The 18,239-nt window shown below is 51.7% G+C and overlaps 1 long non-coding RNA gene across 1 annotated transcript; it reads left to right on the top strand.

Moving 5' to 3' along the window:
* The first annotated feature begins 3,448 nt into the window (after positions 1-3,448).
* LOC136008148 (uncharacterized) lies at positions 3,449-9,242 on the top strand. Its single transcript, XR_010609996.1, has 2 exons — positions 3,449-4,566; positions 8,729-9,242. It is a non-coding gene; the product is annotated as an uncharacterized LOC136008148 (long non-coding RNA).
* Positions 9,243-18,239: the final 8,997 nt, after the last annotated feature.

Here is an 18,239-nt window from a genome sequence, read left to right as displayed (position 1 = left end):
CGCGGTGGCGGCTCCCAGGATGCGGCAGTAGGGTGCGGCCGGGGGGGGTTTGCGGTGACCCCCAAATAGGGAGAATGGGGCGGGGGGATCACGGGATGCCGCAATGAGGGGTACGGAGGGAACGCGGTGCCCCCCCAAGTCGGGGGTGAGACGGGGAGGAGGTGCCGGCAGGGGGTTGCAGGCAGGGTTTAGCGTTCCCCTTTCCCCTAGGGAAGGGGGATGCAGGCAGCGGGGTGATGGGGGTTAAAAGGGGTGCTGCCCCCCCACCCCACCCCACCCCCGAGGGGAGGGAAGGAACTGGGGTGTGCGTGGGGTCCTCCGGTGCCGACCTCCCCTTGGCGAAGTAGAGCATCCACAGCTCGTAGAGCCGCTCCCGGGAAGCCATGCCGGGCCGGCACGGCACGGGCAGCTCCGCCCCCCGCCCATGGACGGGCCCTCCCCCAGGTACAGGGGGGGCGGTGACAAGGACCCCCCCAAGTAACTGATGCGAGAAGGGGGAGCTTTTCACAGCCCCCCCTTTTACCTTCTCCCCCCCGCAGCGGAGCTGCGTGGGGGGAGAAGGTAAAAGGGGGGGTGCGAAAAGGTTAAATGCCCCCTTGAAGTAATCGTCCCCTCCAATCAACGCAACTGAGCCTTGCGCGCCCTAGGACAGCGGGGGAATAAGCGTAGCAAGGCCACAAAGAGGATGATTTGGGACAATTTTACCTTTTATTTGTTAAATCCCATTTATTTTGAATCATTTTATGTGCACCCCACCACCGAAGCTCGGCGCTCGATGCGCGCATGCGCGCTGCGGGTTGTACGGAGTATAAGGAGAAGGGGAAAGACGGCGGCGCCCGGCGGTGGTGTGGAGGTGGCACAGGTGGCACCACCACAGGGTGGTGAGGCCCTGGCACAGGTTGCCCAGAGAAGCTGTGGCTGCCCCAGCCCTGGCAGCGTTCAAGGCCAGGTTGGACGGGGCCTGGGGCAACCTGGTCTAGTGGAAGGTGTCCCTGTGTATGCCAGGGGGTTGGAAGTGGGTGATCTTAAGGTCCTTTCCAAACCAAGCCATTCTGTGATTCCATGAAAGATCAGATCTCCCTGTTTTATATGCCCCCAAAAATCGGAAACCAAGGAAAGGGAAGCCAAAAATAAAAATGCCAATAAAACAACTCCACAGTATCCTGTTACCTGGAAGCCATTGGAAAGTCATGTGGGAGCAGCCTTGAAGGTAAGCTTTCTGCTGTGCCAAAGCAGAGGAGCCGCACAGGGAAGTGCCATAGTCTCTTAACGTGTCTGTGCGTATTTTCTGCCCGCTTATGATATATAAAAAAGCGTTTCTGAAGCTGATTGCTTATGAAACCGCTGCTTAGCTCATGTTTTCATCGCTGCCTTTTATTAACAGGAAAACCCCACCAAGTTTTTGCAGGGAGCCTTATGAAAGCTCCCGTGGTGACATTAGATCTTGTCAAGGTTAAGGTTGGTTTTCTGTGTATGTTTTAGGAAGCAAATGGTTCTAGCTGCCTAGGCCCTGCTGCGGGGAAAAGCGGGACAGGCTGTGCAGACATCTCCAGAACGAAGGCATTGGGGTTAAGAGCTAAGGAATGGGATTCTTCCTATGTCTTTTATTTTGCAAATGACTTGAGTATGGGCAGTAGAAGCTGTGTGAGGGCTGGATGGGTCTGGAGCTCGCTCTTTGCCCAAGGGTTGTTGTGCTGATGCTCATGACAGTGGTGAGGCTCCTCCTCACAGTATCGTGTGGTAAAGCCCCACTTATCTTCTCTTTTTTTTTTTTTCTTGCCTAATGTTAAAAATCAGATTAAAATGTTCTCTGTGTGTTCCTCAGGAAGACTTTTATTTTTTTTTTAGCTGAAGAAAACCTTTAACCCAATTTAAGCTTCAGCTTAGCACGACTGTATTTAGTTTAGCAGTTCCTGACTGTCACCTAACTGTCCACTTTGAAGTAGACTCATAGCATCCCAGAATGGTTTGGGTTGAAAAGGACCTTAAAGCTCATCCAGTTCCAACCCCCTGCCACAGGCAGGGGCACCTTCCACTAGACCAGGCTGCTCCAAGCCCCATCCAGCCTGGCCTTGAGCACTGCCAGGGATGGGGCAGCCACAGCTTCTCTGGGCAGACTTCTGTGAGGTTCGGGTATCCTCATCCCTGTGTGTGTCAGCTCCATCACCCATTTGCTCAGGAACCTGAATTTGCTCCCCTTACTTGCACCGTGTGTTTGTAGTACTGCAGAAGCCTCTGGTGACTGAGTAAGCGCCTTGTACCCCAAATACTCTTTTCTCCCTGTCCTTCCTATGTACCTTCCTGGGATAGTTTTTTCCCTTGGTTGTGGATCTCTGGTGTTCCCATACTGAGTCTGTCACCGGATTGAGATCTAGAAGGGAGCCCCTTGTACAAGCCCCCCCCCCCCCAACAGGGGTCCTGGGGGACATGGCGGGGCCAGGGGAGGAGATGGACACAACCGCTGTCCCTGTTCCCAGGTGGCCCCAGGGTCCCCATCCCTCCTGGAACCCCCTGCCATGTGCTGGGAACACGGCAGGGTTTTAGGGAAGAAATAATCCCCTTCACCCCAATCTCTCTGAGACGGACACCCCAGCCCGTGGCACAGGAGCTGGGGGAGACACAGGGGGGTGTGTGATCCTTTCCTCCAGGATCCCCCCCACTACCCTTCCCCAAACCTGGACGCACGGATACTTAAGGAGAAAACAAAGCATAAGGGGCTTTGGAGGTGGATACGGAGGGTCCCCCACGCTGCCGCTCAGAACCCCCCATTCTCCAGGACCCCTGCCTGTGGGACCTGCCCCAGCAGAGGGAAATACGAGGGGGGGACGGGACGGGACGGGACGGGACAGGCGGTGGTGCCGGGAGGGTCCCCCCTGTACAGGGAACCCCCGTTTCCCCCCTGCTGCTGCTCCAATGTCACCGCGGCCGCACCTGCTGCTTGGCAAGGGTGCGGGGACCCGGAAGGGGGAAAGGACCCCCCCAAACCCACCCGGGCCGGGTGTAAGGGGATGTGTGTACCCCCCAAATACCCCCGTGAGAGATGGGATGCGGTGGGGGAGTCCCGGAGGGTGCGGTGCCCCCCGAGGGGGATCGCGGAACTCGGGGTACGGGGGGGGGTGTGTCATCCCCGTGATATAGCAATGGGGATCCGGGGCGGGGGGGGACGACACGCGGTGGCGGCTCCCAGGATGCGGCAGTAGGGTGCGGGCGGGGGGGGTTTGCGGTGACCCCCAAATAGGGAGAATGGGGCGGGGGGATCACGGGATGCCGCAATGAGGGGTACGGAGGGAACGCGGTGCCCCCCCAAGTCGGGGGTGAGACGGGGAGGAGGTGCCGGCAGGGGGTTGCAGGCAGGGTTTAGCGTTCCCCTTTCCCCTAGGGAAGGGGGATGCAGGCAGCGGGGTGATGGGGGTTAAAAGGGGTGCTGCCCCCCCACCCCACCCCCGAGGGGAGGGAAGGAACTGGGGTGTGCGTGGGGTCCTCCGGTGCCGACCTCACCTTGGCGAAGTAGAGCATCCACAGCTCGTAGAGCCGCTCCCGGGAAGCCATGCCGGGCCGGCACGGCACGGGCAGCTCCGCCCCCCCCCATGGACGGGCCCTCCCCCAGGTACAGGGGGGGCGGTGACAAGGACCCCCCCAAGTAACTGATGCTAGAAGGGGGAGCTTTTCACAGCCCCCCTTTTACCTTCTCCCCCACGCAGCTCCGCTGCGGGGGGGAGAAGGTAAAAGGGGGGGTGCGAAAAGGTTAAATGCCCCCTTGAAGTAATCGTCCCCTCCAATCAACGCAACTGAGCCTTGCGCGCCCTAGGACAGCGGGGGAATAAGCGTAGCAAGGCCACAAAGAGGATGATTTGGGACAATTTTACCTTTTATTTCTTGTAAGAAACTATGAATTAGGATATTGTTTATTAAGATTTATGTTAAGCCCAATGTAAAGGTTAGGCAATAAAAAGTATGAAATCGCTTACATAGACTAACAGTCGCGAACCGCAAATCGCCTATCGCTTATGCAAACATAGCAGATGTTGCCTAAAGATAGCTGTAAGATGTTCCAGGAAATGGCAGAGATAAGACGAACAAAGGACATAGGAGTAGAGGGGTCAACAATGGGACAAAACAGGAAGACTTCTCACTTCGGCAGAAAACGACCCCCTAACAACAGCTGAAGCATGGCAGAGTACCTGCACTACTTCATGAACACGGAAGTAAAGATGTATAAAATGGGACTGTTTGAACTGCTCAGGACGGCAGTTGGCGGAGCGCAGACTCCCCTGTCGTCCAGCGCTGTCTTTGCTCATATTCTACTTGCTATAATTAATGAAATTTCAATTGGATTATGATCCGTTGTGGTCTCAATTTATAACAATTTCTGGTGCCGTGACTCGGATACGGAACGGTGGGCTTTGGTCCTCCGGGGGGGCGCCCCGCGACATTTCGCGGCCCCGCGGCCAACAGCTTACCTCATCCTTACCGACGAACCTAAATGCTAGAATATGAGCAAAGGGAAAACCGGTAAAATCCCATAAAAATTCTGTGCACGGGAGTCCGGACGAAGACGCAGGACGCGTAAGTATATTGCGAAACTTTCCGCAGAGCGAAATAGTTCGCGGCAGAGGACTGCAGAGTGAAATTGTTCACGGCAGGTCTGCAGAGTGAAATGGGTTCACGGCAGGTCTGCAGAGTGATTGTTCACGGCAGAGTAGTTCGCAGGTTTGCCGTTCGGGCGGGATTGGGTTTCCTGGAATATAACGAATGAGAGGTTCGATATACTGAACCAAGCGAGTGTGGACCCTTAAGTACTGCGGTTCCCATCTCCCGCGAGGGACTGGGCCAGGAACAAGGGGGAGCGAGTGAGTGCGTGTTCGGAGATGTTCCAGAAGATGGGGGCGAAGGGCAGCAAGCCTTCGACTCCCATGGGAAGGGTACCCATTGTATGTATAGGCGTAAGGGAATAAATGTAAAGGAAAAACGACCCTGGGTGTGCATACTTTGGAGGAACGATCCCCATGCACCTCAGCGCTGAATAAAGCACACCTACTTTACAACTTTAACGAGTTGTGGAGTCAATCCGCGTATCAATTTGGCGAGCCAGCCAGGAGGCCTCTGTTCGGCTGCAGGATCGGGTGAGGAGCGGATATCCTAAGCCCCCCCCCCTGGCCGCTTGCCTGGGGGAGCTCCGCTTCTCATCCGCTCACTGCGGGGACAGACAGCGACCTGCGCCGAGAGGCGGTATGCTTGGAATTTGGGTACTTTGGGGGGCCTGTAGGGCTTACGCGTGGCCCGGGGCTGCTGGTAAGGCGTGCAGAGACGTCTGGCGCACAGCGGAGTTCCCCGTGGCAGGTAGGGCTTGCAAGCTGGGGGGGCTCGTCGACCGATAGCGCGGCTGCCAGCGATCCTGGAGGCGGATCGGGCGAGCCCGGGTTTTCGCTGCATCCCAAGTTTTGGAGCCAGGGCGGACCTGCTAATGACCGTGTAGGAAGCAGGAGAAGGGCAAGCGGAACCATAGCGTGAGTGTGTGGGATCCCATGTGTTTCTGTGTGACTGAGACGTAGCGTAGCTACGAAGCGAGTGTGGAGTCCTAATCCGCGGTTCCGTGTCTCCGCGAGGGGAGCGGCCGGAGACGGACGAAGCGTTTATGTTTTTCTGTCCTGTGTCTTGTCTGTGTATAACCATCAAGCAGCTCAGAAAGCGGGGGAAGGTCCGGCTACCCGTCCCGCAGTGGATAACTTTACGAAATACAAGGGCAAGGGAATTTCCTATATGCCCTGTGAGAGTATGTGCCTTGCAGGAGTGTAACTGTATGGGACGGGTGGCATTTCACGTGGATATTGCCACTCAGGACAGCGGTGGGGCAGATACTGCTCGGGGTGTCTTACAAAACACTGCCAGGTAGAAAATTATAATTATCTAATCGGTGACCAGAAATAAAAGATTACTTTGTGGAGAAAAGCCACAAAATCCTGGCGGACTTCCGGGAAGTTAGAATGGAAAACTGAGAAAGGGTTTATAGAAGGTATCAAAGAAAATTTGAGAAGATGTGGTTACAAAGGGAAAAAAAAATGGGAATACAACAATTAATGTCTCTTTTTGGGACAATCAACGGGGGATATCAGGAAAACCTTCGTAACCTGACATATGAGTGCATAACAAGTTTTGAACAGTGGAACCTGCTGTGGATACTAGGGCAGTGTAAATTTTGCTGGAACTGAAACTATGTTCTAACGACAGGGGAGTTGATCTGCAGAACCCAGAGATACTATCTTACTGAATCCCCTGAGGATATCATAAAACTTGTGTGTGGGTGCTCTCATATTTTAAGTGCGTTTGCAGAGCACCGGGAAAGAGAAGCTATAGAGATTTGTAAGAGATTGTTTGAAATGGGAGCCGGTCAAAACAAGGGAATTCTGAAGAAAAGCCCATTGGGTTACATTTTGGCACATTGGAAAGAACTGGGAGGTTCTTCTGGGGGCTCGGTAAACAAGAAAACATTGGTAAAATATTGTAATCAATGGTGGCCTTTATAAACTTTGGAAAATCAGGAAAAATGGCCTAAAAATGGAATTCTGAATTCTAATGCATTTTTTTTTTTTTTACAATTTATGTTGGTTTTGAGGTGGCCAAGAAAATGCAGTGAAGTAATGCATGCAGATATGTTTCGCTTTAAGAAAGCACCTGGAGTGGCAGACAGAATGTGAAATTAATATAACCCTGCCAGATCCCTAATTTTGGTTTTGGAAAAACAGAAAGCTAAGCTGGAGAGATGTTGTTCAGCCTGTGATATTGGGACAGTCATCAAGAAAATTATATATCACAGGTACCTCCGAGAGGAGCACCCTCTGCCTCTGTCCTATCAGGTATTGATAAGGAGGAGGAAATTGCTGTCACTGGCAACAAGCAGCACATTCACATTCAGGGTTAAGAAGGGGTTAAACCAGAAGTGCTGTTGCAGAGGCAGGCATCTGTAACCCCTGCAGAGCAGGGTGAGCACCTGTGAAAAATAACAAATAAATAAATAAAAAGGGAAAACCAAAGGGGAAAGGAGGGAAGCTGCCGCAGTTCCTGTGTTTGAGCATGAGATGGGTGCTGGGGCAGGCAGACAGACATGTTGACAGACGGGATTGAACGGTTGATGAATAAATGTGGATGGGAGTGAAGGAGAAAGCATGGAGAGTGTATAGGAATTGGAAATAGGTAGAAAAGAAAAAGCTGGGTCGTGCTACAGCCACGGCTGCGCTGGTTGCTTTGAAACTGGTGGAGGACGAATGTCGGACAGAAGTGGGGGAGTGACCTCCTCTTCTGTGGAACCGGATCGGTGTGAGTGCTATGAGGAGTTTGGATGCTGGGAGTGAGACTGCCCTAGTGGGAGTGCCATGGGGTGGCTCGGGTGACTGAATTGGAACTAGGCTGACGGGACCAGGGGAATCTTCCCTAGCAGATCCACTGGGTATAATGGAATTTTTGGTTGATACAGGTGCAATGTATTCAGTTTTAAACAAAGCTTTAATACCTTTGGGGACGATTATATGATGATAAAAGGGGCGACTGGCCAAGGTGAAAAGGCTTATTTTTGTAAACTACTAAAATATCAATTGGGAAAACAATGGGGCATCCATAAGTTTTTGTATATGCCTAACTCCGCAAAAGCTCTTTTGGGGAGAGATTTGTTAGAACTCTTGGGAGCAACCATTACTTTCAAAGGAGGCGAGATCACTTTAAAAGTAAAGGACCAACAGTATATAGAAATGTTAAAAGCTTAATTTTGATCACTAATCATGTCGAGGGAGAAGTCAGATTGAAGATATACTGGATCAGGTATTCCCAGGGATATGGGCTACAAACATACCTGGAAGAGCTCCTAAAAGAATACCAGGTACAAACGGGGAACATGCTGTTACAGTATGTAGATGATCTGCTCATAGCAGGGAATAATAAGGAGGATGTAAGAAAAGAAAGCATTCGACTTCTAAACTTTCTTGCACAAAAAGGCCTACGGGTATCACAAGAAAAGTTACAATTTGTGGAGGAAAAAGTGAAATATCTGGGACATTATTTGTTTAATGGCCAGAAAATATTGGAGCCAGTCGCATTAAAGGCCCAGTGACGAGACCCCACTGGAAAGTACTCAGTACTCCAGGGGACACCAAGATAACCCTGAAAAGATAACGTAATGATAGAGACTTTATTTAATTATTTTGCCGCATTATCTTTTGGCATAAAGTGTGTATTGCTGTTTATATTTGCTATAATTATTTCTCCTCTTTTCTATTGTATATGGAAGCGTACAAAGTGTGCTGAAGGAAATTGCTAAACTTATGCAACCACACAATAGTGAATATAGAAGATATGCTGATGTAAATAATGTATGTACTCTAGGTATACGAATTAGGTGTAATAATTTGAATTGCAATTGTTATCCATTTGCTTGTTTTAGGTGTAAGGTATGTCAGGATAAATGGTGGACACACTGTGAGTGTGGATGCCCTCCAATAGGAGTTTGCACACAGTGTTGGAAAATCCAAAGAACTCTCACTGAGTGGAAACTAAAACAATTAGAGTCTAAAACAAGAAATTATTTGGGAATCCCATGAGTGGTGGGAGATTTTTGCCTAAGGAATAAACCCTCAATATTATTGTTACCACTCCAATGAACCGGTCCCCTTTATAGCCGAAATTTTGATTATAAAGTGTAGAAGGGAAGTACTAACTGTATCTTGCTTTGCCCCATTAGTTAAGGCTGCAAAGTGGGAAGCCTATGTAAACAGGCAGAAAGCCCGAAACAGCTGTTCTCCTGAAGAATTCCCTTGCTGCCGAGAAGATGGTACACCCCGTGGCTCGAAGCAACCGAGTCGACGGGCGAGGCAGAGGAGGAATAAACCGTGGAGAAAAGAACCAGAACAATGGGATGCAAAACCAGCAATGGCCGAACTTCCCCAGGACTGGTAAAAATATACTTAAATTGGCAAAAATTGACAGACACCCTTTTTCCTGGTATACCGTTAGTTTTGTTATTGATAATAACCCAAGCAAATGGAAACCCGCATGAACCATTAAAGTGGGAATTAATATCCTGGGAAACATCCAAAGTGATAACCACTTTCACTGGGGCGAGACAACCTGAATTCCCTGCACAACCTTAATGTAGAACTCCGGAAAAGGTTAAATCAACGTAAGAAAGATCGTCCAGCGCTGTCTTTGCTCATATTCTACTTGCTATAATTAATAAAATTTTAATTGGATTATGATCCGTTGTGGTCTCAATTTATCCCGAGGGGGATCGCGGAACTCGGGGTACGGGGGGGGGGTGTCATCCCCGTGATATAGCAATGGGGATCCGGGGCGGGGGGGGGGCGACACGCGGTGGCGGCTCCCAGGATGCGGCAGTAGGGTGCGGGCGGGGGGGGTTTGCGGTGACCCCCAAATAGGGAGAATGGGGCGGGGGGATCACGGGATGCCGCAATGAGGGGTACGGAGGGAACGCGGTGCCCCCCCAAGTCGGGGGTGAGACGGGGAGGAGGTGCCGGCAGGGGGTTGCAGGCAGGGTTTAGCGTTCCCCTTTCCCCTAGGGAAGGGGGATGCAGGCAGCGGGGTGATGGGGGTTAAAAGGGGTGCTGCCCCCCCACCCCACCCCACCCCCGAGGGGAGGGAAGGAACTGGGCTGTGCGTGGGGTCCTCCGGTGCCGACCTCACCTTGGCGAAGTAGAGCATCCACAGCTCGTAGAGCCGCTCCCGGGAAGCCATGCCGGGCCGGCACGGCACGGGCAGCTCCGCCCCCCCCCCATGGACGGGCCCTCCCCCAGGTACAGGGGGGGCGGTGACAAGGACCCCCCCAAGTAACTGATGCTAGAAGGGGGAGCTTTTCACAGCCCCCCTTTTACCTTCTCCCCCACGCAGCTCCGCTGCGGGGGGGAGAAGGTAAAAGGGGGGGTGCGAAAAGGTTAAATGCCCCCTTGAAGTAATCGTCCCCTCCAATCAACGCAACTGAGCCTTGCGCGCCCTAGGACAGCGGGGGAATAAGCGTAGCAAGGCCACAAAGAGGATGATTTGGGACAATTTTACCTTTTATTTGTTAAATCCCATTTATTTTGAATCATTTTATGTGCACCCCACCACCGAAGCTCGGCGCTCGGTGGGTTGAAGGCGCTCGGCGCTCGATGCGCGCATGCGCGCTGCGGGTTGTACGGAGCATAAGGAGAAGGGGAAAGACGGCGGCGCCCGGCGGTGGTGTGGAGGTGGCACAGGTGGCACCACCACAGGGTGGTGAGGCCCTGGCACAGGTTGCCCAGAGAAGCTGTGGCTGCCCCAGCCCTGGCAGCGTTCAAGGCCAGGTTGGACGGGGCCTGGGGCAACCTGGTCTAGTGGAAGGTGTCCCTGTGTATGCCAGGGGGTTGGAAGTGGGTGATCTTAAGGTCCTTTCCAAACCAAGCCATTCTGTGATTCCATGAAAGATCAGATCTCCCTGTTTTATATGCCCCCAAAAATCGGAAACCAAGGAAAGGGAAGCCAAAAATACAAATGCCAATAAAACAACTCCACAGTATCCTGTTACCTGGAAGCCATTGGAAAGTCATGTGGGAGCAGCCTTGAAGGTAAGCTTTCTGCTGTGCCAAAGCAGAGGAGCCGCACAGGGAAGTGCCATAGTCTCTTAACGTGTCTGTGCGTATTTTCTGCCCGCTTATGATATATAAAAAAGCGTTTCTGAAGCTGATTGCTTATGAAACCGCTGCTTAGCTCATGTTTTCATTGCTGCCTTTTATTAACAGGAAAACCCCACCAAGTTTTTGCAGGGAGCCTTATGAAAGCTCCCGTGGTGACATTAGATCTTGTCAAGGTTAAGGTTGGTTTTCTGTGTATGTTTTAGGAAGCAAATGGTTCTAGCTCCCTAGGCCCTGCTGCGGGGAAAAGCGGGACAGGCTGTGCAGACATCTCCAGAACGAAGGCATTGGGGTTAAGAGCTAAGGAATGGGATTCTTCATATGTCTTTTATTTTGCAAATGACTTGAGTATGGGCAGTAGAAGCTGTGTGAGGGCTGGATGGGTCTGGAGCTCGCTCTTTGCCCAAGGGTTGTTGTGCTGATGCTCATGACAGTGGTGAGGCTCCTCCTCACAGTATCGTGTGGTAAAGCCCCACTTATCTTCTCTTTTTTTTTTTTTCTTGCCTAATGTTAAAAATCAGATTAAAATGTTCTCTGTGTGTTCCTCAGGAAGACTTTTATTTTTTTTTTAGCTGAAGAAAACCTTTAACCCAATTTAAGCTTCAGCTTAGCACGACTGTATTTAGTTTAACAGTTCCTGACTGTCACCTAACTGTCCACTTTGAAGTAGACTCATAGCATCCCAGAATGGTTTGGGTTGAAAAGGACCTTAAAGCTCATCCAGTTCCAACCCCCTGCCACAGGCAGGGGCACCTTCCACTAGACCAGGCTGCTCCAAGCCCCATCCAGCCTGGCCTTGAGCACTGCCAGGGATGGGGCAGCCACAGCTTCTCTGGGCAGACTTCTGTGAGGTTCGGGTATCCTCATCCCTGTGTGTGTCAGCTCCATCACCCATTTGCTCAGGAACCTGAATTTGCTCCCCTTACTTGCACCGTGTGTTTGTAGTACTGCAGAAGCCTCTGGTGACTGAGTAAGCGCCTTGTACCCCAAATACTCTTTTCTCCCTGTCCTTCCTATGTACCTTCCTGGGATAGCTTTTTCCCTTGGTTGTGGATCTCTGGTGTTCCCATACTGAGTCTGTCACCGGATTGAGATCTAGAAGGGAGCCCCTTGTACAAGCCCCCCCCCCCCAACAGGGGTCCTGGGGGACATGGCGGGGCCAGGGGAGGAGATGGACACAACCGCTGTCCCTGTTCCCAGGTGGCCCCAGGGTCCCCACCCCTCCTGGAACCCCCTGCCATGTGCTGGGAACATGTGGAGGATTGGCTTGTCGAAAAAAGGTCAAAGGTCACGCTCCCATCACCGAGCTGAAACAAGACATCTGTGTAGAAGATGGTGCAAACCTCTCACGCCAGATAATGAGGAAATGAAGGACACCGGCAAACAGCAACATACTATGACCAATCACAGCCAAGGCCACTAAGTGATAAGTGCATGAGAAGGAGGATGGTGGGGGGGTGCACGGTGTAGCTGCAAAAATGTAGAAGCTATAAACCAATGATCTTGTAACATGTAGAAGCTATGAGCCAATGATCTCTCTGTAACCAAACTATAAACATGCAAGCAAGGTATATAAGTATCGATCTGCTTAGCAATAAACGAGACTTGTCGGTCATCATCTGATGAGCTCGTCTCCCGGCGATTCCCACAAATGGTGACCCCGACGTGATCCCTCGAACACCACGGTGGGACGACGTAAGTTGTGCTCGGGTCCTGATCGCAGCCACAGGACGGTCAAAGCGCCAAGATCTCGGGATTTTAAGCGCCGGACCCTGGGTGACCGTATAGACGAGCCCGGCCGATACGCGCCGCCGAAACCTGAAGGGGCTGCAACAAGCGCGCTAAAGGTATGGAAAGGCAAGCGGCGTATGATTTATTTACTGCCTTCTTACAAAAGCGGCAGGTTAAAGGGATCGACCTGCAGAAAGACCTGCAGGGACTGTTAGCTTATGGACAGTCTAAGGGATGTTTTGTTAACCCTCACAGTGTCCATGAATTAGCAGAATGGCGAAAATTTGGAGATAAGATTTGGCAAGCTATATATAATACCCTGTTAAAACAAAAGGCTGGGAAGACAGCAGGGATCAGGAAAGCTCCGAAGAACGCAGCCACGGAGGGCAGTGACACTGTGAAACATTTGTTGGTCATTTGGAGAACTATTTTAGAGATGTTAAAGTCAAAAAGTGAGATCGTGGAACCCAGTGTCCCCCCCCCACCCCTGGCCACCCTTGAGCCTCTGCCAGTTGCCGCCGTGGCTGCAAAGTCTGAAGACAGAGATGAAGACACTCTTTTTGACCCAGACCCTATTGACCCCAAGAAAGAGCCTGTGCGTGCTCATCAGGCTGCTGTTGCTGCTTCTGAAGTTCTGACGCCTGTTAATTCTGATGCTGACCTGGATGATCCTTTTAACATGGAGCCGGAAAAGAAGCCTAATTTATATCCCCCAGATCCTCATGATAAATGGACAGCTGTAAAGGAAGAAGCGAGATGGGTGTGGGATGCAGATGTATTGTGTGCTTTCCCTGTGATGTATGTGCTGGATCAAGACCCGTGGTGGGAAGGTCTCTCGTATGCCCTTATCAGGGGTATCGAGAGGACTGTGGTGGACTGTGGTGGTCCGTGGACTTGGGGTCCCATATACAACTCATTTGATACAGTCTGTCTGTGATACTCATGTACTAGAAGTTAGCAAATATGTCTATGATCTTATTGATGCTTGGAAACCTTTATAGATATTGCTGGCCACTTCTTCTGACATAGGCTGGCCACCTGTGTCAGAATGAGTGTGCATTTTGGTCAGTATAAAAGCCCAAGCCTCATGCGATGTGAGGGAGGCAGAGCCTCTGTGGGGACGCTCGCTAGGGCTGAGCCTGCCACCTCACACTGCGATGATGCTTGTTGGAGCTGGTTTCCTGATAGTCTTCACAGGGTCCTTATGCCACATTCTGTACGTGGAACTGTGTAGTGCGAGTAATGATTGTCTGGATTTTGTGTTTCAAACACTGTAGTTGTGTGAAATGTGCTTGTGGGATCCCATATGCATACGTATGTGTGTGTGTGTGTGTGATGAGAGCAGATGGTGTTCTATGTATTTTTTTTTGTTATCGTGTTCATGTAAAAGTTTTTAACAGGGAGTGGTTTAACATTTCAGGCAAGAAAGGGTTAATGCAAAAGTGCGGTTGCTGACAGGTATTTATGGCTGCTGCTGAAGCAGGCAGGCAGCTGTAGCTGCTGCCCAGCAGGCTGCTGTTTGTAGCCGCGCAAAGCAGAGCGAACAACTTCTGAAAAAAAAAAAAAGGGGGGGGGGGAGAGAAGAAAGGAAGGTAAAGTTGCAGAGCACAGGCAGACAAATGCGAACCCAGGTGATAGACTGGAAATCTATTCAGAGAGAGGCTCTGTCAAACAATGATTTTGATTGTTGCAGGAAAAGATTCTCGCCTTTCCTGTTAAGTACCAGATTAACGCTCAAGGTCAGGCAGTAAATGCTGAAATGTCTCCCTTAAATTGGAAATTGCTATCTCAGTTAAGGCAAACTGTTATTTCTACAGGCATTCAGTTTGAACCCACTAGGCAGATGTTGTCATATATTTGGGGAACAGATTTGCTGTTATATTAAAAGTATTGTGAAATTGATCCTCACCCCTTCGCAGTTGTTGTTATGGAACATGTATTGGCAGAAAACCTGTCAAGAGGCAGTTGCAGTTCAGCGAGGCCAGGGAGATCCCCTGATTGGGGTGCAATTACAACACCTGATGGGAACTGGACAGTTCTCCACTAAGGAGGCTCAAGTCCAGCTAGGTCCAGAATTGTTAAAAGAATCTATGAGACTAGCCTTGCTACTGGGGAGATCATCATCTGCGTTGAAAGGACTATTCATTGTTCCAGGTGCCATCGATGCTGATTATATGGGTGAAATTACGTTAAATTATTTATGCATCTTTGGTGATGAACAAACTCCAGCGGTTATTAAGCACTTTGTACAAACAGAAGATAAAGCCTTCTTTTAAGGCGTACTATCGAGATCCTAATACAGATTTGTGGCAGGGACCGGCAGAAGTAATATATCTGGGCCGTGGTTACGCCTGTGTTTGTGCTCCTGCAGGACCCTTGTGGGTACCATCCAAGTGACTAAGACCGGCTGTTGCAGAAGCTCCAGTGACGGCGTCTCCGAGCTAGTGTATGGACCCTGACTCGCAGGCCCGGGAGGAGCGTCGCTTGCGCCGAGCGCTACAGCCACTAATAGAAGAACTTAACTCCTTAGTCAACACAGAGCTTTCATTGAGCACGGTCGCCCTCCTAGATCCGGTCCATGGCCACAGGCATATAGTGGTACAACTGAGATTGGTGATACAACAAGTGCTTCGATAACTCTGTAGTTTTTGTCATCAGTGTGACCCTACAGTAGAATTATATTGTGGTGGTTGTCAGTCTATAAGGCATCTTCGCCAGAGTTAGCTGAAACAAAGACCTTTTGTATAGTCTGTCAAATTATCTTTTATGCAACCCGCTTATAGCGCTTCAGAAATATTTAGCTGATTTTAGAAGTACAGATTTTGAATTACTCGAGTTATTTGAAAATCGAGGTTCACTTCATAGAGCTGCATATACGTTTGCTTTACAAGCTGCTTTGCCGTTATAGGTCTCATAATTATAGGGGGTTTGTTACTTTGTTATGCTTTGCAATGTTGTTCTGCTTGTTTACAACGACTCCTGACTCAGTCCTTATTCCTTTATAAAGAAAAAGGGGGAATTGTGGAGGATTGGCTTGTCGAAAAAGGTCAAAAGGTCACGCTCCCATCACCGAGCTGAAACAAGACATCTGTGTAGAAGATGGTGCAAACCTCTCACGCCAGATAATGAGGAAATGAAGGACACCGGCAAACAGCAACATACTATGACCAATCACAGCCAAGGCCACTAAGTGATAAGTGCATGAGAAGGAGGATGGTGGGGGGGTGCACGGTGTAGCTGCAAAAATGTAGAAGCTATAAACCAATGATCTTGTAACATGTAGAAGCTATGAGCCAATGATCGCTCTGTAACCAAACTATAAACATGCAAGCAAGGTATATAAGTATCCATCTGCTTAGCAAGAAACGAGACTTGTCGGTCATCATCTGATGAGCTCGTCTCCCGGCGATTCCCACACCCCAGCCCGTGGCATAGGAGCTGGGGGAGACACAGGGGGGTGTGTGATCCTTTCCTCCAGGATCCCCCCCACTACCCTTCCCCAAACCTGGACGCACGGATACTTAAGGAGAAAACAAAGCATAAGGGGCTTTGGAGGTGGATACGGAGGGTCCCCCACGCTGCCGCTCAGAACCCCCCATTCTCCAGGACCCCTGCCTGTGGGACCTGCCCCAGCAGAGGGAAATACGAGGGGGGGACGGGACGGGACGGGACGGGACAGGCGGTGGTGCCGGGAGGGTCCCCCCTGTACAGGGAACCCCCGTTTCCCCCCTGCTGCTGCTCCAATGTCACCGCGGCCGCACCTGCTGCTTGGCAAGGGTGCGGGGACCCGGAAGGGGGAAAGGACCCCCCCAAACCCACCCGGGCCGGGTGTAAGGGGATGTGTGTACCCCCCAAATACCCCCGTGAGAGATGGGATGCGGTGGGGGAGTCCCGGAGGGTGCGGTGCCCCCCGAGGGGGATCGCGGAACTCGGGGTACGGGGGGGGGGGGGTGTCATCCCCGTGATATAGCAATGGGGATCCGGGGCGGGGGGGGACGACACGCGGTGGCGGCTCCCAGGATGCGGCAGTAGGGTGCGGGCGGGGGGGGTTTGCGGTGACCCCCAAATAGGGAGAATGGGGCGGGGGGATCACGGGATGCCGCAATGAGGGGTACGGAGGGAACGCGGTGCCCCCCCAAGTCGGGGGTGAGACGGGGAGGAGGTGCCGGCAGGGGGTTGCAGGCAGGGTTTAGCGTTCCCCTTTCCCCTAGGGAAGGGGGATGCAGGCAGCGGGGTGATGGGGGTTAAAAGGGGTGCTGCCCCCCCACCCCACCCCACCCCACCCCCGAGGGGAGGGAAGGAACTGGGGTGTGCGTGGGGTCCTCCGGTGCCGACCTCCCCTTGGCGAAGTAGAGCATCCACAGCTCGTAGAGCCGCTCCCGGGAAGCCATGCCGGGCCGGCACGGCACGGGCAGCTCCGCCCCCCCCCCATGGACGGGCCCTCCCCCAGGTACAGGGGGGGCGGTGACAAGGACCCCCCCAAGTAACTGATGCTAGAAGGGGGAGCTTTTCACAGCCCCCCTTTTACCTTCTCCCCCACGCAGCTCCGCTGCGGGGGGGAGAAGGTAAAAGGGGGGGTGCGAAAAGGTTAAATGCCCCCTTGAAGTAATCGTCCCCTCCAATCAACGCAACTGAGCCTTGCGCGCCCTAGGACAGCGGGGGAATAAGCGTAGCAAGGCCACAAAGAGGATGATTTGGGACAATTTTACCTTTTATTTGTTAAATCCCATTTATTTTGAATCATTTTATGTGCACCCCACCACCGAAGCTCGGCGCTCGGTGGGTTGAAGGCGCTCGGCGCTCGATGCGCGCATGCGCGCTGCGGGTTGTACGGAGTATAAGGAGAAGGGGAAAGACGGCGGCGCCCGGCGGTGGTGTGGAGGTGGCACAGGTGGCACCACCACAGGGTGGTGAGGCCCTGGCACAGGTTGCCCAGAGAAGCTGTGGCTGCCCCAGCCCTGGCAGCGTTCAAGGCCAGGTTGGACGGGGCCTGGGGCAACCTGGTCTAGTGGAAGGTGTCCCTGTGTATGCCAGGGGGTTGGAAGTGGGTGATCTTAAGGTCCTTTCCAAACCAAGCCATTCTGTGATTCCATGAAAGATCAGATCTCCCTGTTTTATATGCCCCCAAAAATCGGAAACCAAGGAAAGGGAAGCCAAAAATAAAAATGCCAATAAAACAACTCCACAGTATCCTGTTACCTGGAAGCCATTGGAAAGTCATGTGGGAGCAGCCTTGAAGGTAAGCTTTCTGCTGTGCCAAAGCAGAGGAGCCGCACAGGGAAGTGCCATAGTCTCTTAACGTGTCTGTGCGTATTTTCTGCCCGCTTATGATATATAAAAAAGCGTTTCTGAAGCTGATTGCTTATGAAACCGCTGCTTAGCTCATGTTTTCATTGCTGCCTTTTATTAACAGGAAAACCCCACCAAGTTTTTGCAGGGAGCCTTATGAAAGCTCCCATGGTGACATTAGATCTTGTCAAGGTTAAGGTTGGTTTTCTGTGTATGTTTTAGGAAGCAAATGGTTCTAGCTGCCTAGGCCCTGCTGCGGGGAAAAGCGGGACAGGCTGTGCAGACATCTCCAGAACGAAGGCATTGGGGTTAAGAGCTAAGGAATGGGATTCTTCCTATGTCTTTTATTTTGCAAATGACTTGAGTATGGGCAGTAGAAGCTGTGTGAGGGCTGGATGGGTCTGGAGCTCGCTCTTTGCCCAAGGGTTGTTGTGCTGATGCTCATGACAGTGGTGAGGCTCCTCCTCACAGTATCGTGTGGTAAAGCCCCACTTATCTTCTCTTTTTTTTTTCTTGCCTAATGTTAAAAATCAGATTAAAATGTTCTCTGTGTGTTCCTCAGGAAGA

The sequence above is a fragment of the Lathamus discolor genome, chromosome 2 (assembly GCF_037157495.1).
Source record: "Lathamus discolor isolate bLatDis1 chromosome 2, bLatDis1.hap1, whole genome shotgun sequence".
NCBI classification, from domain to species: Eukaryota; Metazoa; Chordata; class Aves; order Psittaciformes; family Psittacidae; genus Lathamus; species Lathamus discolor.
Note: the sequence above shows the minus strand (reverse complement) of the source record. Positions and strands in the feature narration are given on the sequence as shown.